General features: G+C 32.6%; 1 long non-coding RNA gene across 1 annotated transcript; it reads left to right on the top strand.

Moving 5' to 3' along the window:
* The first annotated feature begins 3,162 nt into the window (after positions 1–3,162).
* LOC149939291 (uncharacterized) lies at positions 3,163–3,528 on the top strand. The gene is made up of 3 exons (XR_016481238.1): positions 3,163–3,245; positions 3,309–3,372; positions 3,439–3,528. It is a non-coding gene; the product is annotated as an uncharacterized LOC149939291 (long non-coding RNA).
* The last annotated feature ends 23,019 nt before the right edge of the window (positions 3,529–26,547 follow it).

Here is a 26,547-nt window from a genome sequence, read left to right on the forward strand (position 1 = left end):
ACCCCACCTTTCTTAACTTTCACTGATTGTTCGATACCAACTTCTTCGATATTTGACATACGACGTACCTCTTGAATAAAGTCCCCATCCGATTCGTCCGAATCTAATAACATCTCCTCTTCAGGCCTATCAAAAACTGAAACTGCTTGACTCGCGGAGCTTTGACTATTGCTTGTGGAAGCCATTTTAGGCTGTTATGTTTTAATAGTAAAATTTTGCCCTTTTATACCAAAAGTATTTATTTTTCATAAATTTTTTTCAAAATATAAAACCTTGAATATTAAAATGTTTAATACTACAAGGATAGAACCTAGTTATAATTAATCGGTATGTAAATGGTATTTAAAATTGTTTGTGAATGCCAATTTAAATATATACATGTATAAAAATATAAAATTATTAATTATTTTTTGAAGGACTTTTTATTTAATCAGCTTTTTTATTTTTTATCATTGTATCAAATATTTTCCGTGACAAAAAAGAAAACGCCCTAAGAGTTTTAATATTTTTGCTTTAAAAATCGATTACAGATGTAAGAATTTTGTTAATTACAGGGTTAGATGTTTTAAAATTCTATGGGAAGAAATATATTTCTGCAGGGTATAAAATTTAAACGAAGGGATAAATTATATTTCTGCAGGTTGTATTTGATAAAAATTTGTCTTTTGACTTGATTTTAAACAGGTTAAAACAGGATGTAAAAAATTAAATATTTCTAAAATTTTTCTTATAAAAAGACTGTCTTTACCGTATTCGTTTTATAAAACCATGGGATCTCTCGAAGTTTTGACTTTTTCCGGTAAGATTTCTCACCCTCTCGCTATTAACCCTTTTTCACTTAAATATCTAGCATTACGCAAAGTTAGGAATTGTAATCTTTTTAAAATTAACGATGTTTCAATTAGACTTGAAAATTACTGTATGAAACAGTCTTTCTTGAGTGTCAAGCATTAGTAGAACCTTTTAAAAAAATCATTTTTGCGTGCCCCTTTATAAAAAAATCCTTCAAATTATCTCCATCCGTTTTTGCATCAGTTTTTTCTAGAAGAATCAATAACAATTCTTGTCTATTTGACGTTCATTCTAATAATTTTTTCTGTCCCCTCGATGGTTTTGAGTTTGACGGCTTACTGTTCCACACTCAAAACACTCTTGAGGGCTGGTTTTCTTACGAAATTTTACGTTTAATTGGAAAACATATGCGATTATATCAAAATTTAAATAAGATCGCCTGGTTTCGTCAACATAGAAATCGTAGGAAACCTCAACACGACCTTTTAATTCTCTATCAATTACAACAACTTTCTTTCGAAAAAAACAATTAACTATAACTAATGACTTTCGCCTAACGAGATATAACATCCGTTTACAATTAGGAACGATAGTTCTATTTTTTATTAAAGATTTGGATCGACAAGAAGTTAAAATACTTACAACTTTAGAGTAAGGAATACTAATTTTAAAAAATAATAACAATAATTAAGATAAATATTTTTATTTAGTTGCAAATTATCTCCTCAACATTAAAATTTAAACGATCGTCGGCGAATTTTACAACTACGACTCAAGGTATTTACAATATTTTTTATTTATTTATTTTAAAAAATTAAATTTTTTTTAAAATAGGACTCAAATCTTATAAAATTTTAATTTTGTGAATATACATTTTTTATTTAAAAACTTTATTTGTGTTTTTTTATATTTTTATTGTTTTTATTTGGTGAAAGATATTAATTTTTGAAATGATTTATATTTTTTATTTAAAATGTTTTCTTTTTAAAGGGTTTAAGATTTTTTAAACATGTTTTCGAAAATAACTAGTTTTATTAATTTAATTCAGGCGGTGGAGACTCTTTTTAATACTTCATAATCTACTTTTTCTTTTTTAACTAGTTTTATTAATTTAATGTTGGGATTGCTGTAAAGCCCTTTTTTCTATATTAAACATCCTTTGTTTTCATCTTTTTTATACAATGAATTTTCAAGAAATTTTATTATTCTTATCTTTTTGACAGGTATCTAATTTTTTGGTTAAATTAATTCGTTGATATAAAGATCTTTTTTTGTTTTTATTAGTATTAGATTTTTTATATTTTATTTTATTATTATTATTATAATTATTATTTAAAAAAACTTCTTGAAATCTTATTATATAAAACTGATGTAAACAAAGTTCATCTGGGTTACAATCTATTGCTCATTTCAAACTACCCATTCGTCATTTATTATTCTTATTTTTTTGGTTTTTTTCATGGCTTCTATATACTTTTTCCTATACTAATATCGTGCTTAAACTATAGTGTTTGATTTTCTTATATGTTTATTTTGGTAATTGTTGAATATATTAACTGAAATTTTATAAGTACATTTTGTACTAGGTCGTTTAAAAGTAAATATAATTGTTTTTTTATTAATTTATAAAAACCTGTTTGAGAAGGATAGGGATAATTAGTTAACCTTAGTTGTATTGCAAAATTAATAATTATTCCCAAAGGCAATATTTTTAAATTTTAAAATATAGGTCAGGTTTAAACTATAAAATCTCAATGTAAAGGATTTTTACCAGGATAAATCTAGAATCAAGATGTCTGGTGAATTCTATCTAAAGCCTGTAGTTTCTTTGCCCCGATCGTTAAAATTTCTCTCTCTTCGAGTAGTAAGAATGAATAATCTTTTTAAAAAACAAACTATTTGTAGAGAATTCGAAGAACGTTGTTTAAAAACTGTATTTCTAGAATCTAAAACAGTAATCGAACCATATGGTTCGATTGATTTTAAATGCCCCTTTTTTAAATATTCCTTTAAGTTAAATCCCTTATTTTTTGTCGCACCCTACGAATCGCGAATTGAAAAATCGCGAAACTTTTGTTCTTTTTCTGTGCATGATAAAAGTTTTAAATGTTATCGTCCAGGAATTGTGTACGATGATTTATTATTCCATTGTAGGGTAATGTTAATCAGTTGGTTTAGCTACGAAATTCTTCAATTATCTAGCAAATATATGCAGATATTTTGTAATACTAGTCAAATTTCGTGATGGAATCACAAGAATTTAAAAAAGTTTGAGTCTGAACTTCATGTGTTAGATCAAATTCAACATGTTGGCACTGTACAACATAACGTTCGATCTGTTTTAATTAATTCAGACATTCTCGAACTATATACTTCCGAAGCGATTAAGACCAAAACCAGTGTTTTTATTCGTGCGATGGTAGAGCAACAAAAAAAGTTAAAGAATTCTTGTGGTAAATATTTTTTAGATATATTCATTTTTAATAGATTGATTTATTTATATTTATAAATTCTAGCCCGAATTTCCAACCCGACATGTCGTTTTGTACCGAAGAGGAAAAATACCTTCTACGAATTGATGTAATTATAATTATTTTTAATTATACAATTAAAATATTTTTAACATTGTGTTTTTTATATTTTTAGCCTTCAAATTATTTATACACCCTTCTTTAATTCTTTATTATTTATTAATTTAATTTGTTAGATTATATTTTAGTTTTATTTGTAGTGTTTCATATGTTGTTAAGTGTTTAAAAAATATATTGTTTGAAATATCATAGTTATTAAATATTATAATAACTAATTGTGTTTTTACTTTTACTAAAACTAACATTGTTTTAAAATAATAAAACTATTAAAATATTTGCGAAAAAAATGAAAAACTTATTTATATTAGTTTAATTATTTAAAGTATTTTGGGTGGGGCTAAAAGTTGCCAAGGTTATAAAGCGAAGGTCGCGAATTCGTTTCCCCATCTCGCAAATAGCTAATTAGCATTTTAAACGGCGAAAAAACGAAATTAGGTGAACTTACGTGCGAGACCCCGAATACATATATAACAAAATTCGTATCAACCGGGCCAAAGAGTTACAGCTTTCAACTTGAAAATAATCAGACAATTATAAAATTAAAAGGGATAACTCTTACCAGGGAGAATTCAGAAATCATCCATTTCGATTCTTTTAAACAGATGATTTTTGTACCAAATACCGAGTTTAAGGTGAAAATTCCTTTTAACGTAATAAAAGATAAGTACAAAATGCTTTTACGTGTTGGGAACTTAAGTAAAACTTTCAAAAAAAAACATTTTGTAAACGTGTGCTAAAAGAGAATATCTCTAGTGTCCCCTACGGCTATTTAGAATGTGAAGATGGCGAATTGTAAAATAAAATTGTCATCTTTTAATTATAAGTCTAAAAAACATGTAAGAAAAAACCCGCAAAACAGGTTTCATTCAACCACATAGTTATCGTAAATGAAATCTCTTCTAAAAATCGAGTAAATACTTTATTTTTAAATAACCTAAGATTTAAACTTTTAACTTCTAAAATTGAATTTTTACTAAAAAACGGGAATTAATGTATAATTTTTTGGAATTGTTATGATTTATTTTTTATTCAAAAATGTTATTTTTGTATGTTATTTTGAAAGTTTATATAACTGGTGAAGGAATGGTTTTTGATAAGAGACATATTATACTTAAATAAAATAATTTTTTAAATTAAAAATGTGTTTGATTATTTTTACATATATTCTATAAAACAGTCAATTTACTAACAAACTACGTTGTCTTTGTTTAAACAGTAATGTCTTATATAAAATTTCTTTCACCGTTTCGAATGATGGTGTCAGGGCCTACTATGTCAGGCAAATCATTTTGGACGAACTCACTAATTAGATGGCGGAATGAATTAATCGATAAACCTCCTATTAAAATTATTTATTGTTATTCGGTTTGGCAATCAGGTTACCATGATTTATCTCAGTTTTTAACCGATATAGAGTTTATTCAAGGACTACCTCCAATGAACAGCGAGTTTTGGGAATCAAATAGAAATCCCTTACTTATTATTGATGATCTAGCAGACGAACTTTACAAAAATGACCAACTTGCTAAATTGGTTACCGTCGACAGTCATCGTTATGAAATTTCATTCGTATTAATCTCACAAACTTTATTTCCTCGAGGCAAACAATCTCGTTTAATCTCTCTTAATATGTCATATCTAAATCTGTTTAAATCTCCTCGAGATTTAAGTCAAATTCAATATTTAGCCAATCAAATATCTCCCAATAATACAAAAATAATTAAAATAGCCTACGATATGTCTACTAGCGAACCTTACAATTCCCTATTTATAGACACATCTATCACCACTCCAGATAACTTACGATTAAGATCGTACACATTTAATCAAAACGGACCACAAATGATAGTTTTTTCCAATAATTAATAATTTACTATATTATTAGCAACTTCATTAAAGACAATGGCTCCAAAAAAGACAGTACGTAAAAAAACGACTCCTATTGCAAATCCCTCTGACAGGTTTAAAACACACTATCCATATTTAAATTTATTGTATAAACCTAAAGGAGGGATACGTAAAAATTTATTAGCTAACAGTTCTCCAACGCAATTAAAAGCCTTACAGACCGTTTGCAAAAACTTGAAAGGGGTGGAATTATATTATCTAAAGCCAAAAAAAACAATTATCTAAATATAAAAAAACAATACGGTTTTTGGCCAGTCCGAAAATTTCATAAAAAAAGAAACGTGCTTTAATAATTCAGAAAGGTACGGGATTCTTAATACCAACCCTACTACGATCTATCGTTCCTTTAATTGCCAATTTATTCAATAAAAGATAAAATGAAAAAAATTATTTTAGTTCCCGCATCGAGTGTCGGACTAATATCTCAAGAAAATAAACAACTTGTTTCTCCCCAGGAAATATATTAGAACTTATTAGATAATGAGCTGCAAAATATATTAAGTTCTAATTTAAACAGTCGCTCCAAATTACGCGAATTTTTAAAAATACTGAGCGAGGCCAGAGAAATGAGGAAGGCGATACCCGTACCTAAAGTTGAAATTACCAACTTTCAAGCACCCGTACCTGTTGCCCCATTAAATTCCCCGTTCGCCTCGCAAATTTATTCACCCTTCAAGACGCCCGAGGGGGTTAACGCTGGCGAAGCCGCAGAGCTGCGTCTAAATACTATGACACGCAAAATGAAAGACTATCTCAGCGAGAGATAAAACGAACAGACTAGGGGAGAGGCCAAATTCCCGAGTCTCTTAAAGACTGTAGAATCTTGGAAAAGGAAATCATCTACACCGATTGTTAAGCAACAAAAGACAATTACAGATGATAGAATGCGAAAACGATTAAATCAAGAAAATGAAATATTTGAAGAATACTTAGAAAATACCGATATTGGAAGTCGTTTAAGCAAGGAAGATGATTGGGATCGAGAGCTAGGTTCTGAGGAGGGTGCTGTTGGTGGCGTTCTAACATCACCGTAAAAAAATTAAAATCACCATCGCCTAAAAAATCTCCAAGGCCAAAACGAAAAACCAGGCCTCCTCCTCACTGGCAAGAATAATAAAAATGTGTAACAATAAATATGTATGAAATAAATAAACATTTTTTTATTCTAAACAAATCGATTTATTTCGTTTCCACTCTTTCATCAAATGAATACATAAATTCAACAACGCTAAACTATCATTTCTTTTAAAATCGAAATTATACAATTCGTTAATTATTTTACTGTAAGAAATCCCCATACATCTCGAGGTTAGAAAATAAATTACATGAGGTCCGCAGTTTTGGCTTTTATTTGATTGAAATTTATGAGTATTGTATCGAATACGCTTGCTATATCGCTCTAGCAAAAGTCCATAGTCATGATGTGATCTTCCTAGGGAACAAAAAAGTCCAGAGTGTCGCCCGATTTGTAAACAGCCGTCCAATGAGACCCTGGAAGCGTATCAGGGTCGGTATTAACTACGAAACAATATGTTTTTTTAAAGAACTTTTGGTAATCTATTAGCGGGAAACACTCCGATAAATTTATCTCTCGAGCGGGGGTCACACTTAAGTATAGATTGGATTTGATTAGTGTTCATCTTTCACGTCACCGTCAAAATGCATAATTTTTCATATTGATCTTTTGTTAAGTTGATTCCCCTGATAGATGGCTTCAAACTTCCGTCTTCTTTCTTAAAATGTAGCACGTCGAAAGTCTCGTTACATTTTACGAGGTACGTGTCTCTTCCTAGATCGTATGCTTTGTCACAAACTCCAATGTCTAGGCTATATTCGGGACCTCGTTTTTTTAATTTCATCGCGGATGAGACTATTGTGGCGCTAACACCAATTATTACGATCGCGAGACCCAGGAGAACGTGTACTTTACCCATGGTTAACAAAATGTTGAATAAAGACTGTAGCGCTCTACACTTGAATTTTAACTATTTCTTGAGCGTAAAACCCCCCTTTAATTATATTGCCTGTCAAATCTTTCACAATATACATACAGGGATCTCTCGTAATTACTCTATGAATTTCAAATATTTCGGCTGTAAACGTTCCCCTATATGCTTTATCAAATGTTGATTTTGCAACGGCTAATCGAACTTTATCCCCAATTTTTAAAGATTACCATAATTTTTTTTCCAAATTGCCGATTCATTGTTTTTATTGACATCTTTAGGGGCGATTCCTGTTGTAGAATGTTTTCGAGCATTATAAGCTTTTGCAATTAATGGTAGTTTATTAAGATAATGTAAATCGCCGGTCTTGGTAATTATTTTAAAAAAAATTTGATTTTAACGTACGAACAAGTCTCTCAATCATAGAGGCCTTTTCTCGGAATATGTTAGGTAATGGTGTATGTTATAACGCTTTAAAAGGGCGCGAAATGGGGCGTTTCTAAATTCAGAACCTGCATCGGTACATAAATTAACAGGTACTCGTTTTTTGAAAATCTCTCTAAAAGCCTTCACAATCTCACTCGAGGTTTTATTTTTTATTGGATGAATAAAAATGAACTAAGAGCGTAAAACGGTAATTGTTATTAAAAGTTTGTAAAAGAGGGAGGTCTAATAAATCGGCCATAAATGTCTCGTCAATGGTTGTTACATATAATTTGTTACGTTTAAAATTTAATCTCCTAGCTCTGTGTTGTGTGTAAGTTGGTTGTTTATTGAGAAAATTTTTAATTTCTTTTTCCGAAATTTTGGGAAAAGTTTTTCTTAATGTAACACTGTTAGAATAACTGTGTGGGTTTTCAACATCGTAATAAACTTTACCTAATTGTATGTCATTTTTTGACACCACCATCTTTAAATGTATGTATAGCAATAATAAAAACAGACTATAGTAAAAGTTTTTATTTTAATAAATTAAATCACATTTTAAGTTTGAAACATTTTGTACAATATCAAAATATAATTGACTTTCTACTATTAAGGGGTCAAGGCCAAATTCCTTTTGGAATCTAACAACAATATGATCAAAATTTAATTGGGGAATGGCTAATAATATCATATTTTCACTCGGTCTTCACAATTTGTGCTAAATCCTAGTTTACAAGAGACATCGTGAGTAATCGAAGATTTACAATGTGGATTCTCACAATTTTCGGTAATTTCCAACATTTTATCCGTGAGCTCGTGTACAATTATGTCACGCATAATATTTTTGCCGACAAAATTAAATTAATGTTTACAATGCTTCAATCTTTTCCACCCTGCTTGGTTGAGAGTAAATCCATAATTTGTTGAATAAAAAAGATGATACAAATGGTTTTTTCCTCTTGCGCAAGCTCGTGCATCTACGAGTTTTTCCTTTTGTCCCTTGAAACAGTCGATTTTTATTTTTGAACCTTCAAACGGGAGCCAGGAATGAAAACTAGCAACTTGGTCTTCAAAAAAATCAGTTATTTCCTTTTCGAATGTGAATAGAGATTGCCAGGCTTCCAAATTCAGTTCAAATTCGGCGCAAGTGTCTAGTCGGTAAATTTTGATGGATGGGTTGACATAACCTATCACCGATACTTCTTGTTTAGGTGAGAGACTGTGAGTTCGAGACATCTTTACAACTACGATTTCGCGAAGCAACTAACCAATCTTTGCCCTCGTTGATTGTTTTTTATTCCGTAATATAAGTAACCTGACGCTCTTGGTTAATGACAAATCGGTTTTCGTATTCTCCAATAATAATTATGTTTTGAATATTAGTTAAGGGGGAAGAAAACTTCATAACCATCCGTAAACTACCATTTCGTTGAATTGAGAGATTGTTAGAATTTGCCGAGGAATCGTAAGTTAAATCAAACGCGAATAATGTATTACCGTTTTAATAATTTTCGTAATCAATACAATTACCAGAGTTATTTCCGATTAAATCCATTGCTGAGAAAAGTGAATAATATGATCTAGTGTAGAGGTTTTTATTAAAATCTGGAGTTAGAGCAGTTTCTGGGACATTCTGGTCATCTAATGAAAGTTGTAAGAACGAGAGATTATTATGGTTAAATTGAAAGGGGTTTTCTCGACTGGCGCCATTGTAAGCAGAATTGTTTACCATTCCGATTATTACCCGATTTGGAATTTTACCTAAAAAAATATTTGACTTCACGAAATCGCTCGCGCCTGCTGAGATTGTCAGAGTTTTAACAACAGTTTGTGTTAGATCGTACAAAGCTCTTTGTTTATGAAGTATCGCATTATGTGCCAGCTGGAGATCTGGATTTACAAGAATATGTTTAGCCGTGAGAATGGCATCTTCGAGAATTAATTTATATTTATTATTAACATCTTCTTGGGAAATAATTATAAATTCATCGGAACTTTTCAAGAGTCGAATTCTTAAATTCACTTTGTTTAAAAGAAATTTGTCTATTTTACAAGAATCTACATGAAGTCTACCCATATATTCACAAAGTTTCTATCCTGCAATATTTTTACTTCTTTTTAAAATTCCATTGTTTTGTTTATCTTTATTAACATCATCAAACGCTAACGCTGGGTCGCAAAACCCGTCTTCGTAATAGCCCTCGGCGGTTTTGTAAGATTGTTTGGCTCCTTTATCAAAATTTAAAACTGTTGCTAAATATGCTTAAAACGGATAGCAGTTGTTGCTAGATTGTACTAAAGTCTCATTCATAAATACGTCTATTTGGCTAAAAATAGAATGCAATGGAAGATTACATAGGGAGACTTTTTTTCGGCTGCAGGTATATCTATTAAAATCCCGTTTTGTTCTTTTATAACACGAATTCGAATTTTAAGCATTAAGTTCGACATGTCGATATAATAATCTCCCCCGGGGATAGAAAAATCAATCTGTGTAGCATTAGACAAGGGAGCTATAGGGAAATAATCTACAAATTTATTCCCCTCAATATTTCCATTAATCAGGCGTTCGTTAAAAAGCTCCAACTCCGAACACAGATTCAAATTGAGGCATAATGCTTTAGTCAAGAAAATCGGTTTTTGTTCTCTTGCGTTTTCTTTGATTATTGCGTAATTTTGATTTGCGATTGTGTCCTCTCCGAACTCCAGAGCCTTTCTTTGTATTTAATATGGTATCACCGAGTCTATTTAAAAGATTTGTTCCGGCAATTTTACAATTTTTTTAACGACTCCTTAAAATTTTGACCCGCAACAACTTCGTCCATTATTCTTTTCCCCATAACCAAACCTTGGATACCGAGTGATTTAGCTACGGGTCGAAAAAGAGGTGTTACGAATCTTGCTAAACTTTTAAAAATTGACCCAAATCCACGACCAGTTTGATATTGACTTCCTGGAAATACGTTATATCCACGTCCTGTTTGTACATAATGATTATAATATCTTTCCATGATGAGCTTGTTTTAAGTGTACTTTAGACTAAGAATCCAGTCTTTTGAATATTAATTTAATAATAGTCTTTCCTGTCTTATATGGCAGGAGTTCACCTTAATACGACCTTAAAGAAATTTCTATAGTTTGTATTTGATCGTAGAGAACTGGAAAATAGTCTAAAAAATTAAATCTTTCAACTTGTGCTCGATTTTTATTTTCGTTTAATTTGATAATTCTTAACAAAGGCGTATTAGTGTGACCTGTAATTACAGGTTGTATAATATTTGTATAGACATAAATTCCAGATATTCCGTGGTTGAGATCTGCGGGGTGCATACTAATTTCGTTAAAAAAGGTCTTTCAATTTGATTGGTAGAAAATCCTAACATTTGTCCGAGTTTGGGGTTATCTATTGGAAAGGTTAGAAAACGGTTTCCGCCCAATCCTTTAACTGAAACTGTCGAATCTGAATTTAAATTAAACTCGAATTTAGCCCAGTTCTGTTGTGGTAATGAGTGTTTCATCGCAATTAAAACATCTTCCATAGTGTGATAAACGCCCCTTGGAATTCGACAATGGAATTTGTCTACAACATTTAGTTTATTATTTTTACCTTGTTCGTAATTGAGGAAATCAATATCACGTTTTTGGCGTCGACTATTCTCAACTCTGTTTAAATCGTTTCGAAAAATTATAAAATTAACCGTATTATCTAATTCTAATCTAATTTGAAGAGGGTCTAATGCTTTACTTTTATAAACTGAGGAGATATAATCTACTTTGTACTCAATTTGCAAGAGGTCTGCTAGAGGACCGAATATTTTAATTTCCAACCCACTCATTAACTCGATTTGAAAATAATATTTTCCATTTTCTTTGAAAATAAAAAATCCAGCCTTAAGTGAGACATGCGAATCAAAATATCATTTAAAAATTTAAAATGAAGGGATAACGGTTTAAAATTCCCGCTTAAATCCTTAGCAGCCTCGTAATAATTACGTTCAAACGTATAACTGTCATTTTTCCAATTAGAAGGTTCAATTGGAATATTTTTATTATACCTAAAATCTATAACCGAATCCTCATCTGACATAAAAAAAAATCCTCGTACACTTTTAAAGGATTTTGACTGCTAATTACACCATCTTGAAATTCTGGCGTGTTTATATTAAAAATATTTGCTAAGGTCCCGGTGAAGGCCACCTGTAAGTCTCGAGGGAATGAAATTCTTAAGTAATGACCTCGATTTATTTCTTCGATCACGTAACTAATTTCGAACCGGTTTAAAGGGGGGAAGTTTGTCGCCTGTTGAATTTCGTTTTTTAATTGCCTATGCAAAGATAATGGAATAATATTTCCAAAATAATCTCTCTGACCTTCAAATAAAAAAGGTTGGATAATTGATACAGAGTAGAAAGCACAATCTTCCTGCTCAAATTGCGGTATTTTTGTAGTCTCAATACGTATGTCGATAAAATTGTTGCGTGAACTAAAAGTAATATTGTTTAAATTATTTAACGGGCCAAATTTTTGAATACCCGTAAAATAAGTGTCTGGTGGAATTTTAAAAAGATCTGCTTATGGATTTTGAAATTTAATTTCCATCCCTACAGGTATTTCTAAATTAAAATAAAAATTACCTTCATCATCGGACGATATCGCGGTTTTTAAGCCATCAAACTGTCTCGGTTTACAGCGTTCTAATAAATCGCGTATAATTAAGTGTAATGTGAACGGTTGAATCTCATTATTATATTGTCTTTCTCCCTCATATCTGCCTGCCTCAAACACAATCGCGTAATTATTCCATTGTATTGGTTTAATAACAGGTTGAGACGGTAGATTAACTGCTATTGGAAGAGATCTTGGTAAATTATTTTCTTCGGAAGGATTTAAAACTTCTGGTTGGTTGACGTCTCCATTAATATTTGGAATTAAAGGGTCTGTTGGTAAAATGTTGTTTAGATTTTCTTCTGGTTTCAGATTTGGCTTTTCTTCTAAATTTAGTTTTGGTTCAAGTTTTGGTTTTTCTTCTTGTTTCACTTCTAGCTTTAGTTTTGGTTTCTTGTTAATTTTCTGCTTTTTCCTCCTGGGTTGTGATTGGATTTCTTCCACGGGAATTTGTCGTGGTAAATATTTTTGTTGATATTTATTCACAATTAACGCTTTTTTAATTCGTACTTCAATAAAATTTGTTGCGTAAGTTAAAGAAATAGTTTTGGCGTGATTCGAGAGTGGATAATTAGAAAGATAATCACTGTCGACAAAATCATTTTCTCGAAATTCCAGAACAGACGCTAGGGGCGATGCTTGAGGTATTCTTACTTGCACATCTTTTTGTAACTGTATTTTTAATTTTGAACTATCTTCGTTTTCATCTACTTTTACCGTATTTATTTAGATTTTTCCTTAAAGTGTTTGATTGGCCTCAATAGCTTTAGCAAACTCGTTAAGTATATTATTTTGAAGAGATGTTGGAATAGTATTCTTATTTCGGTCTAGATCACCCTCGTAACGTTTGGGTGGAATTTCAATTTTAATATAATCCCATTGATTTTCTTCGGGTGAAATAACATCTGACACGTGCCCTACTTGGAAATGCGAATACTCCTTTGTTATATTCGAATAAGTTTCCGGAAGAATTATCTCTGCTAATTCACAAACCCATTTTTCATTGTTAAAATTTAAAGGTTTGGATAACTGTACTTTAAAGGTAGAAGGTGTATTTTCCGGGTAAATATCGGGTGATGCGTTCGAAGGTAGAAATACTACGAAACTTGACATCTTTATAATGACAGTTTTAGTTGGGCGACATCTCGTTTTATATTAATAAAAGATTTAGCATGATAGATCGAAAGTATTGGGAGTTGAACTTGAAACTATTTGATTAACGTCCTGCAACGCTACCGATCTACCACGCTAAACCTTAACACGAAAGAGTTAAAATATCTAGTTTTACGTAGGAAAAATAAGAACAATATGTTTATTAGAAAAACAGCTTTATTCACATATTTTCAATCATTTGACAAGTTTTTTCAAGATTTTCCAAAACCTCAATGGGCGTTTCAACTTGATTGAGACTTAAAATTTGATTATTTTTACAATATTCTTGAAAAAAGATAATAGCTTCCATCTGCTCGTCAGACGGCATGACAAAGTCCGGTGGAAATACAACATTTGGTTTCATTGTTGAATTTAAACTTTCTTCGGACTTAATACCAGTTGTCTTTTTTTTACGATGGATTTTCTTTGGAGTTCCATTATCATTAACAAACCCGTCGAGCCATTCTTGATTTTTTACGTTAAACTCGTTCAAATAATCAATAATTTGGTCGTCTAATATTTCTTCTTCGCTTGTGTATTTCGGCTGATTTGAATGAAGACAATCGCAAACATCAATATTAAGAAGTGTTTTATTAGAATAACTAGATGTTAAATGGTTCATCAGATGCATCTTAAAAACTCTTCGTTCCAGAAATAAAGCTTGACAAACCCAGCATTTAACACTAAATTTAAAACTATCTATAAAATCAAACGCGTGTTTGCGACATGGTTCCTCGTAATAACAAGGGTTCTCGGTAGGAGATTTGCATTTAATTTCTGGTTTCCCCATAAATAACTTCATTTTTTTAACATTTAAAGAGCTCGACTTTTGAGACGTCTTACGCTTACACATATCCTTTGGTTTTTAAATGTCAAAAGAATTATCATTTATAGAAATAGTTATTATCGCAAGTTTAGACTCGTTTATTAGTTGTTTAAAGTATTTTGGGTGGGGCCAAAAGTTGCCAAGGTTATAAAGCGAAGGTCGCGAATTCGTTTCCCCATCTCGCAAATAGCTAATTAGCATTTTAAACGGCTAAAAAACGAAAAAACGAAAAAAGTGACACCAAAAGTGAATAAGCGTAAGTATTTTGGTGGGGTCACATATTACAGTCGATATCTCGGGCCGAGCTTGTCCGATCGTGTCCAAATTTGTTGGGGTGATAGACCGAGGCTTATGGGTTGTGGTCAGGGGTCAAGCGTCGAGGTCAAGGATCATCTTCAAGGTGAAATTTGAGATTGAAATTAAAATATGTTTTTTTACATTTTCCAAGGTCAAAAATTGGTTTTTGGAAAATATTTTGGGGTTGTTTTGGCGGCCATCTTGGCGGCCATCTTGGATTTACATGTTCAAATATGATTATTCTCTACTGACATCAGCCACCGCGGCACAGCGATCGCGCGTCCTGGCAGAGGGGGTATAAAGCGTAGATTTGTGCTTCCTTCCTCCCCACCCGAGCTTCGCTTTACCAACAAGATAATTAAGTATTTTCATTTTTGCCTCATAGAATCTATAAATGAATATTATTTTGTTCCAATTGCCATGTTACACAAAATATTCATAGTTAAAAATAAACATGATGTCCACAAAAACCGAGAGTTAATCACTGAAAAGCTTTTACCTATTAATTTGATGTATTAATATCGTAATAATTAGTCATACAACATTTTTATTTTAGATGTTCTTGTTTTTGGGGCTAATTTTCTTAGATTCCTATTAACCAATTTACATCGGTTCAGAGGCACTTGGTTATAAAATGCGATGGTGCACACCTGTTTAATTGGAGCCGAGTCTATAAGCCCAACGGATATCGAGATATATTTTGAATGACCTTTAGGACGTGGTTCAACGACATTGAGTTTAGCTGCATCTTATAACCCCCTGAGCTTGCTAACCGATCTGGAAATATCAAATTCGTAGGAAAATAGCTTTTCCGTTATTAGCTCTGGGTCGTTTTTAGTGGACACCCCGTATATTTATAACTGTTAATATTTTGCTTTACATTGCAATTGGATCAAAATAATATTCAGCAATAGATTCTATTGCAGTGTTAAGTTTGCAAGGTTCTGTCCAAAATCAAACGATATCTTTCAAACGTTCACAGGCGACTGACCAAAGCTGTCCTAATTAAAAGAAAAGTTTTACCATTTTTTCTCGCTGCTAGCTAAAGATTCACAAGTTAACCTTCCTTACCAATTTGCCTATTTACGATGAAATCTGCAATAGCCATAAAATGACCTGCTAGGTTTTCACGCTTTTGTCTAAATCTAACATAAAATAGGCTGCCATTATATCCTGCGTGTAAGCAGGGACCGTGGAATAGGCGGGGGGACAGGGGTACATTTTACACCCCCCCCCCCCAAGGAAAGTAGGGGGTGCAAAGTATATATTTGTTCTACCGAAAAATGATTTATACATAAATATTTAAAGGAATCCTTAAAAATATTTTCTCAATTACATGAATTTATAAATTGACGTGCGTAGTTTGCATTCTTTAGGACATTTAGTCTCTTGGTTATTATCGTCCAAGCTAGTTTTGTCACCGTCGTATACCCTGTCCCTAGAAGTACGATGACACAATACCGTTTGCAATAATATTGAGGTGCGAATATTGGTGAGAGCTATTTTCGGCAATTCCAGGCGGACCGAAACCCTTGAAATAAAAACGTTGCACTTTCGGCTTGGGTAAAATTACGAATGACTGGATAAAATAGTTGTAAGAATCGACGATTGGACAATGGCCCAAAATTTAAGAAGATTGAGGTTCATTGCGGATCATTAAACTTTGTTTCAAAGGGGGGAGACGACACAAGGAATCCGCTCACGGCTTGCCCTTCTTCACCATCAATTTATAACTGACTTGTTTATTTGATTTCCAACTTTCTACGGTTTACAAAACACGCGTTATTTTATCAGATCCCATTTTAATTTTTATGTTCAATCGCGCGCTAAAATTCGACTATTTAATAAACAAATGCTTCGATAATATAAAAGGTTAATACAGTCCAATATAAGTTTCAACAACGCTTAATTAGTATCTGCATACTACACGCTTATCAAGATGAACTACGTGAAATTAATTCGAATTAAGGAGTAAAAAGATTTCACTAAAAAGAGAGTAGAGTTAAAATAAAATTTGTGTGAATATTAAGTGTTATTATTTTTGGCTAGTCTGATTCTGTTAACCGATTTAGTTTGCCTTTCTAGCTCGTTTGATTCTTACTTAATTAATAAACCAGCTGTTTATTTCGACTAAAATCGGTAACTTATAAGTTAAAGAAAATCTGGAAATATGCATTATGTATCTCGACCAAAAATCTAGCGCTATTGACCTTTATTAAAAAGTGGGTAATAATGCCAACCGCCAACAAAATTTGTTTTTATATGAAAGACACATAAGAAACGCCGACGATCTTAAACCGTAAAAGCGAAACTTCTTAAGACAAGAAATTCGTATACATATAAATTGGAATTTCGCAGGGTGGGTGGACATTTTACCCACCTTGTCTATCAGATCCTGCCCAGACACCCGTTTTCGATTCTATGTACCGTATTCGAGTAATTGCCCTTCAAAAATCGACCGGCAAAACAAGAAGAAACTCGCAAATGTGCAGTTTCTATTATTCCTGGGACACAATTGTTTCCTTTCACTAAGCATTGGTTTCTTATCTTTTTCGATAAACTTTGAGAAACCATTAATCAAAGAAATTATTTTTAATTGTGTCTCTTGGTAATTTTAAATCACCTTTTCATTATTTTAAATCGTAACGAAAGCATATTTCTAAACGCGAAGGCTTTGTAAGCTTCTGCTAGTAGAAATGTTTATTCACTTATCTCATCAGCCGTTTTTACTCCTTGTTACTCAAAGAACACTGATTTCTACCTATACCCCACTTTTAGTTCCGGGGACATCTTGAAAAGTTGGTACACATGACTGAGTCCGCAACAGTGATGACTTACGACAACGCACTATTGAACCTGTTGAACTATTCGCGACCGGAACGGGTCTAGATGACGCAACGGTGCCCAAAAATATAAGTGGTCTTATAACGGCAAGCGTCTGCTTTAGTTTTTATCTTGCTAGCTTCCACAGTGCATTAAATTTGAACTCCGACGAGAAGTTCCGCCCGCCGCCGTTAGGGAGCGCAACCACAGTATTAAGTCACGAATTCTTAACAAGCTCGGAATCTTCGAATGAGTTCAAGAGTGATAAACATTTGCCCCAGGTGATCATTTAGTACATTTAGTACATTTAGTAGTTAAAGGGCCGTCTTCCTAGCCAACCACTGGGGATGATGAAAAACAAATATAATGGAAAACTGGAATTTCCAAATTATAAAAAACTGACACCAGGTGCTAGGATCCAGGCTATTGAATTCCAGAGTATTATTCGACAAATTAGAATGACTGAGTTTGAGAAGAGTGAATTTCTACCACCTTGCCTCAAAGAATTGGATGGTGGTGGTTTGTCTTTCCTTAAACCTCAATTCAGAGAATTTCTTTGGAAATTTGACTTAAAAATCAAAGAAAGTTTTAACAAGGATTTTTTACCAGTGAGTATTATCAAAAAGCAATAACTTAAGTGGCCTAAGCTGGAGTATCTGTTTTTTAGGAAACGTGTTCAAAATTAAAGGCTGACGAAAAGCTTGTTATGCAATTGACAGCTGAAATATCGGAGCTGATAGATAAGCATGACTTTGTTAATTTATTCGCAGTTGAGCTTATCTCAAAAATGTGCTATGCCAGGTATTGGGATTTCATAAGTTCGAAATTTAAAGACAGTGTGGAGTATAATATAGGAAAAGGTGGATCAATGTTGAGAGACGATTTGAAAAAGGTTTCAAAAAGCAAAAAGAAAAGGAATTCTAGTCGTCCTTCTAGTTCTTCGATAGAGGAAACTTTAGACTTAGTTGTCCAGAAATACTGTAAATAAAACCTAGCCAGGAAATTGAATCTCATATTATAGTTCCTAGTCCTCATCCGAAAGTTCCAAGTCAAAGCAATAATACGTGTAGTGAGATTTTATGCAATGTGATAAGCAAAGTTCCTTCAGAAACCTTTACCCTTGCCAAAATTTCATTTAAAGGTTCCAATAAATCTAGTCAGATTTTCGACAATTTGGTACAAGAAACAAGAGCGTTTGTCATTAACAATCATATCGGAGAGGAGTCTGAAAACCCTAGTCGGTCAGAATCTCCATGCAAAAAAGCTAGCAAGATTGAAACCAAAAACGTCTCTCCCGAGAGAAAAGCTTTCATGAATATTAAGAACACATTCGCTTGTCCAGAAACACCACTAATAACAAGTGATAAGAAAAGAAGCTATAGAAAAAAACAGCTCCAAGAAAATTAGATTTGTAAATTATTTATTCAAAACTTAACTTTGTTAATTTTGCAAATTTTCAATAAAACTTAGGCTTAGCCGAGGGGCAGTTCACTCCCATGATTAAATCTGCGCTCTTGGCCGATTAAATCCGATTAAATCATGATTAAAATGATTAAATGGATTAAATCGCGATTAAATCAGGATTAAATCACGATTAAATCTAGATTGTGATTAAGTTGATTAAATCTTGATTAAAAAGATTAAATCTTGATTAAAAAGATTAAATCTTGATTAAAAAGATTAAATCTTGATTAAAAAGATTAAATCTTGATTAAAAAGATTAAATCTCGATTAAGCTGATTAAATTTCGTTTTGAGAATAAAAGTACTCTGAAAAATTAATATCATTTCTTATAAAAAAAATCATAGTTTCGTCTATAATAAAATATAGTTTATTACATTTCTACTTTACGTGTCCCTCTGAGTTTTAGACGGCTCGGTTTTAGAACTTTACGTTCGATCGCTCGCGTCAACGGAATAATAAGTTAGAAAATTCCAGAAAAAAAGCGGCATTCCGTTTTTAAACCTTGAGGAGCTTAGTTCGGCATCCATCGATACATTATTATATTGTTTGGGTAAGTTTATATTGTATTTACATTTATATTCGTTAATTTATAAGTAATGAAGCTTTTATGACGATTTTTATGATTAACACCTGTTTTTATAATTATTTAACCGCAATATTTCAATTTTCTCACGGAATTGGGGCATATTATTTTTAGATTTAATTACTCCAAATTATAAACGTCAGTAAAGTTAATTGGTTTAATTTTATCGATGTAAGATTAGATGGCGATACAAAAAATTATTAAAACCTGATCACGATTAACTAGATTTAATCACGATTAAGTCTATTAAATCGTGATTAAAAATATTATATCATGATTAAGTCTAATAAATCGTGATTAAAAAGATTAGATCAGGATTAAGTCTATTAAATCGTGATTAAAAAGATTAGATCATGATTTGGTTGATTAAATCATGATTAAAAAATTAGGTCATGATTAAGCCGATTAAATCGTGATTAAGCCGATTAAATCGTGATTAAAAAAATTAGGTCATGATTAAGCCGATTAAATCTGGATTAAATCATGATTAAAAAGTTTAATCATGATTAAATCATGATTAAAAAGTTTAATCGTGAGTTAATCGGATTAAAAATTTAATCGTTATTAACTCGATTTAATACATTTAATCGGATTTAATCCGATTAAATCTGCGCTCCAAAAAGGAGTGAACTGCCCCTCGGGCTTAGCTAACCAATTGAAAGGTTTCAATCTGCTTAAAGAGTTAATTTAATTCATTGAAATCAATTCAAGGTTTCATTACTTCTTCTTCTCAGGTTGGTTGCCGCAATGGCTATCGGGGCTTTTCTATAATCATCCTTGGTAAATTTTTTTCCATGAATGTCATACTTAACTAACAAACTCCTTTGCGCATGACTATAATTTATTCCTGTCAGTTTTCCTGCAGTTGTAAAGCGAAGTTGTCCAAATATAGATTCCAGTGCACTCCCATTAACCTTTATAGGCAGTATAAATCTTCCTGGGAATTCTGAGATGAAGTCTTTAGCAAATCCTTTGAAACCAAAAACCATTACCCTCAATAGGTCCCATGTCTGCCACGATATAAACAGTTTTTGGTCCTTTGATGTGGCGCAAAAATCTGGATTTTCTACATAAATGTGAAAAAAATTAACTCTTCGATACAACTCAAAATTCAATCTGTTTTACCTAACAACTTATTTATCCAATCCACAAAGAATTTGTAACCTTTCAAAATACTTTCAAAGAAAGGGTCATTTACAGAAGTCACTTTTTTTGTTTTATCCAAAATCGCACGCTCAAATATTAGATTGCAGTTGCTCAGATACTGTCGAGTCATCATAATTTCAGTAGCTCAAGCTGGTGGTGGGGTAGTTGATGGATTGGTAATTTGATACAACGCTGAAAGCACTTCTTCTTGCTGTAAACATTTAAAACATAAGACACCAAAGTTGTTATAGGGTCAATTTAATTAAGTGTGATATCCCCATATTATTTCCCCAAATATTATAATAACAAAATATTTGATGAATGGATATTGAAATATACTTAATTATACACATTTTATATATTTTCAATATTAAATGAAATTTAGTTTTTAAACATTTTAGTTGAAAAAATGTTATACTCTTCTAGTTGTGTTTAGAGATTTTATGCCCCAAAGAAAAGTTCTGTAATTTTTTTTCTAACTGACAAACCGGTTTTACATTTTGGTATTTTGTAGTCTGCTTAACCTTCTACCTGCTTGGGAAATTTTGTGTTTTTGCTAATATTTTGAGGTTTTCAAAATTTAATCTGAAAAAAGTCTTTAAAAATTTGCGGTGCGGGGTAAGTGTGACCACACGAAGATAGTATTTTACAGCTACGAAGAAAATTAATCTTTATTGGAACACCATATTTATCCGCTGTATGCAATTTCATTACGATTGATCAAGGATTTCACAATATCACAATTAACCAACCTCCCTATCACACTTGCCCCGCATTTTGGGGGTAAGTGTGATCAGTAACAGAGTTAAATTAAATAATTAATATTTATATCACTATTCAATTGATATTATATTTGATTGCGTGGTTTTGTAGGATATCAATGGTACCAATTCTTAAGAGGGTGCTATTTAATAATAATAATCAGCTAGGCTAATACCCAAGGCACCACCTTAGGCCTAAGTCATCATGCGACTTTTGAAGCCCTTAATTCAGGTGGCGGGGTTACAATGCATAGGAGGGTGGTGGCAAGCCCTGCGTGCCACGAGATCGAGCCAACAGCTCCCTACACTAACTATTACCGTTAACCTAGACAAGTTTTTATGGAAGGGGAAACCGAAGAGCTTGGGGGAAAACCCCTTAAACCAGTGGGGAGAGAACTTGCAAACTCAACGCAGAAGGAGTTGTTCCGAGTTTTCATCCAGTGCCACAATCTGGGATCGAACCCGGCTCCTCTTGCTGCGAGGCGAAAGTACTAACCACTCCGCCACCCCACGGCTCAAGAGTAATTTCAAAAAACGCCCAAAAAAATATTTTGATCACACTTACCTCCATTGACCCTACGACAAAATTAGCGAGAAAGAAATCAGACAATACCTGCATGATTTTAGCCGGATGAACGTTTAACCTAAAAGAATAAACGGACTTAGCCCAATTTGTAAATTATGTAAAATTTAAAGACACTTAAAACCATATTATTATTATTATACCTTGTCCAGTTATCCCTATATACGCAACTCTTCAGCAAGTTCTTCACTCTTTTCGCATCACCATTTCCAGCTCTTTTAACGTCAACATCATAAACTTCTTTGATAGCAGTCCAACCAAAGGCAATGTCATTATTTTCAAAAAGCTTTGTACCACCTTGTATTTTTGGCCTTGAAGAGTATAATGCGGCAACCATGCTTTTTAGCTAAAAATATTACGAGTTATTAATTTATAAATTCCAAAGTCATTATAAAACACTTACCTGGTGTGTCGGGCAGATTATAAAATGTATTTTGTGGAATGGCCTGTATGGATGGACTGATCGTATGACGCTCAAATAAATCTTCATTTTCTTTAAGTCCAAAAGGACCGGAAACACGCATCAAACTCTTGATTAAGCTTAGATTGACACTGGCTCCATCCAATACGAATGCTCGTACGTGAAATTTATATGATTCGAAAACTCTTAGAACATCATACAAACTACCGAGCAAAGCCTGAAAAAACGTTTAATGTAAACAAACTGGGTATATGGATAAAATTCATTAGTTTAACCTCTCGCCAAAGAAATTGGAGAATGTAGTTGGTAGGTTTTTTCTCAATTTTGTCGTCCTTGAGCAGTTCATAAATATCCTTCAATTCACTATACTCATTATGAGTTAATGCCAGACCAATCAATTTATTACTCGAGGAATTCCACATGATTTTGGAGATTACTCTCACTTCGTCAAATATTAATATTCCTTCCCCCGGGGGTTCTGGCAAACCTTTACTAGTTTGTTCCGATTTAATTTTTCCATAAAGATCACGCTGTTCTACTAGATAATCGTGGTTGATTCCGCTGTCTTGAAGCCGAGCCTGGGTAAAATCTTTTAGAGATCTTTCGCTGGGGAGATTCAGTATGTGGAATGATTTCAGAGCTGAGTAAGCTGCTGGACTTCAAACATAAACTGCAAGCGCTAGACGAAACGTTATCATGGACCATTTGTTTCCTTTATAACCTGTCCCTAAAAATAATAAATTGAGGTAATAATTTATTGCCTAAAACATTTAAACACCTACTTAGTTACTTACGGTTATGAAGTTGATCTCTGAAAAATTCGCTAGTTAGCTCTTTGTGTTGTGTATACCGATCTTTGTTCCATACATTTCTTAACTTTCTTGCTATTTGGTGATTTTGACATTCAGCTATCACAGAGGACAAATCAGCCGGAAACTCATTACTAATTCTTTGAACTATTTCAATCATTTCTTTATTCTGGTCATCAGAAAGCGATACAGTCATTTTTGCAATTTTTTCTCGGAGGCGTGAAACTTCCTTTTGCAATAACATACGGCTATGGCGAATGCTCTCGATACGGACATCATGGCTTCTTGGACTTAAAACTGAAAGTTTTACACTAGATGATACATCTGTTTTACAAATCTTTTTTGGGGGATTTTAAGTTCTTCAATTGTTGTATTATGTTTACGTTTCCTTTCATTTATATTACTTCTTCTAACCACCCCATTCATCAAAATTTTGCACTCTCTGCATTTACTTTTGTCAACACCTTGACCAGGATTTATGAGACTAGTGCATTTTGGTGATTCAAAACGATAAAATGGAATTGTTTTAGATACTAATGAGGTTAATGTAGCACCACCAGAATTCAACTTTATTTCTTCCATCGTAAACCCCTCGCATATTGTATAATTCCCATAGGATGTTAATTTTTCAATTAGTGGTGAAAGTTCTCCCGACAGCTCCCAGTGTTCTGTTTTAGTAGCTTGAGCCTCAAGATCACTGATAACCGAGTTCTCGGTAATGTCATCAACTTTCTTGATAATATTTGAGACAACGCCTATTTCATAACCAAATACCTGCAGGCTGGCTCTTAAAGTTGAGCCAGATATTACAATTCTTACAGGGTTCACAACGCAGTAGGTTTCTTTCCACTCCTGTTCTTTCAAGGCGATGATATCGATAGGCCTTGCACATGTAGGATAATAAACATGGTCCTTTCTTCTTATAATAAAACTTGAATAGTCAGTACTTGCGTCGGTTGATTTAAACAGTTCCAAGTCGTCAAAAGGCTTAATTAAAGCATTAATCGCAGGTTCAACTAATTAATATAAATTATATTCCCTACAGGAACTGTCTTGAGAAACCAAATCCATTATTCCCTCGCTAACTTTTCCCTAGAAATAGCAGACGCTAATTTCAGGAATTGTGTGTTTTTTTTTTTCAAATTTCAATCGAATTACAACAACCAATCAGGCGCTTAAATGACATGACGTAATAAACTCGCGAGTTTTAGCCCTGCCTACCGTGTGTGTCTATCGTTTGCGGCTAGGTTCTATGGAGCGATGGGCATTCCAAGTGTGTCTATCTATGTTTTCTTGATATTAGTTATTTCAATAACCGTTCGGAATCATCATTTTAATGTTACGTTAATAAATCAATGACGGTTTTAACTTCGAGGTTTGAAACAAGATGTATCTTATTAAGAATATGGTTCGAAAGGGAATATAACCTCAGAGATATTTTAAGAGTTTCATTCGGGTACATGTTCCTATAACCGATACTTAAACAAGTCACCCCTAATACGGGCACCCTTTTAACGGTTTTTAGGTAATTATTCGTGTTAATGTCTTTATGCACATAATTCGTTTACATTGTCTTTATGTACTTGATCAGTTTACGTAAAAAATGTCTTTTATTACCGTACCATCGAACCTCTGGTCTACTCTGATATAAAAAAATAGCAATCGAACATGTTTTGCTCACGAAAGATAAGGGAGAATGATTGGAAATTATAAAACTATCATTTTTAATCATAGTTCTTTAATGAACTAAGGCGGGGTCTTGCGTATAAACTGATCATTCCCTTTTATTATTTATTCCAGAGCCAATACTTTTTCCCGTACTTTAAGGACGACGGATGAAGTATATATGGTACCAGACTTTTTTATTATCTGGAAATGTTGCTACAAACATTAACGATTCTTTATAAATCTGCGTTAACATTATGCATTTGTGAACTCTTTGTGTATGGAATACAAATTATAGTATTAAGAACTTTCTTATGTATACTGAATAGATGTATCGAACTATACTGTCTTACTTGCCAGAAATATTTGTATAAATTACATAAATTTTTGTTAAACAAAGTCGTTTCCCACTCATGAAATTTAAATAATAAACGTACAGTATTATTTCCAAGATCCTCTAATAAAACTTTCTATCGTATAATACATGTCAGAAATATTATTACAAACCGGCGCGGGTAACGGCAGATAAATTCTAATGTTTCAGCAGCGGTTGAATAGGCTATTATTACCAGTTGTAACATGTTATAAAACGGTGCGCAAATTTTCGTAAGTGGCAGCCATATCTGGAACCTTATTGTATTTAATTCCCATTTTTCACCACCAAGAGATTCATTCTTTTAATAGCATTCACATAATTTTTGAACTACTTGACATTATAAAACCTTTCAGTCATCTCAGCCAACGAATGTTTTTAAATGTCCCTATATTTGTTAGTATAATGTTTATATTTCGGTTAATAAAAACCACATATGGACTACAATGCAGTAAAATTACCAGCCATAATAAAAAGGGGGGCAAAAAGTTAAACCACACAAATTTAAAGATAATACTTGGACCAATAGGTCTTCAAGATTAAAATTAAAACTTGAACCAAAAGCTATAACTTGTTACTATTTCTGTTGTACAACATTCGCAGTTACACTTTCTGTTATGCAGTATTATAATTATCTCCCGCGTGGTATTTTAACGCATACTATTATTAACGCATACAATATTGATTTCTTTTCATGGTTAAACTTTTTGGACAAGGTCGTTGGTATTAAATAGCGTCATGGAATAATGGGGTGGAATTATTTACAGGTGTTTTCGGTAATGGGATAAGGGTGAAAGGGAAACCTGCATTGTACGAAAAAATACCAAGAATTAAGATTTTACATATTTTATTTCTTTTAACCCATGACAGAACAAAATTTTGATGACGACAGTGATAAGGAAAATATGGAACCGTCTTGGGAACTGTTGAATCGTATAAATAAAGAATTGAAAAAACAGAAACGAATACTTCAAGCGGAATATATAGCACAGAGAATAAAATTGATAGTTGGTTTCCTACCATACGAAGAGAACCTTCTTAGGAGTCTTTAAAAATGTTTTCGGAACGAGAAAGATTATTGAGTTTCAAAAACTGGGTTAGCGATGGAAAAGAAGAATTAGCCGCCTGGGGATTTTATTCTCTCAATAGTGGTTCGAGTGTCAAATGTCAGCGGACTAAATGTTGATGAGTGGAAGAACGGAGATATACCGTTAATAGTTCATTGCGATCAAATTCCTTTGTGCCCATTTATTCGAGGATGCCAAGTTGGAAATGTAACAATATTACAAAAGTTGAAAACATGTTTAAGAATTTTA

Source organism: Leiobunum rupestre, chromosome 6, assembly GCF_980474605.1.
Source record: "Leiobunum rupestre chromosome 6, qqLeiRupe1.1.hap1, whole genome shotgun sequence".
Classification (NCBI taxonomy): domain Eukaryota; kingdom Metazoa; phylum Arthropoda; class Arachnida; order Opiliones; family Sclerosomatidae; genus Leiobunum; species Leiobunum rupestre.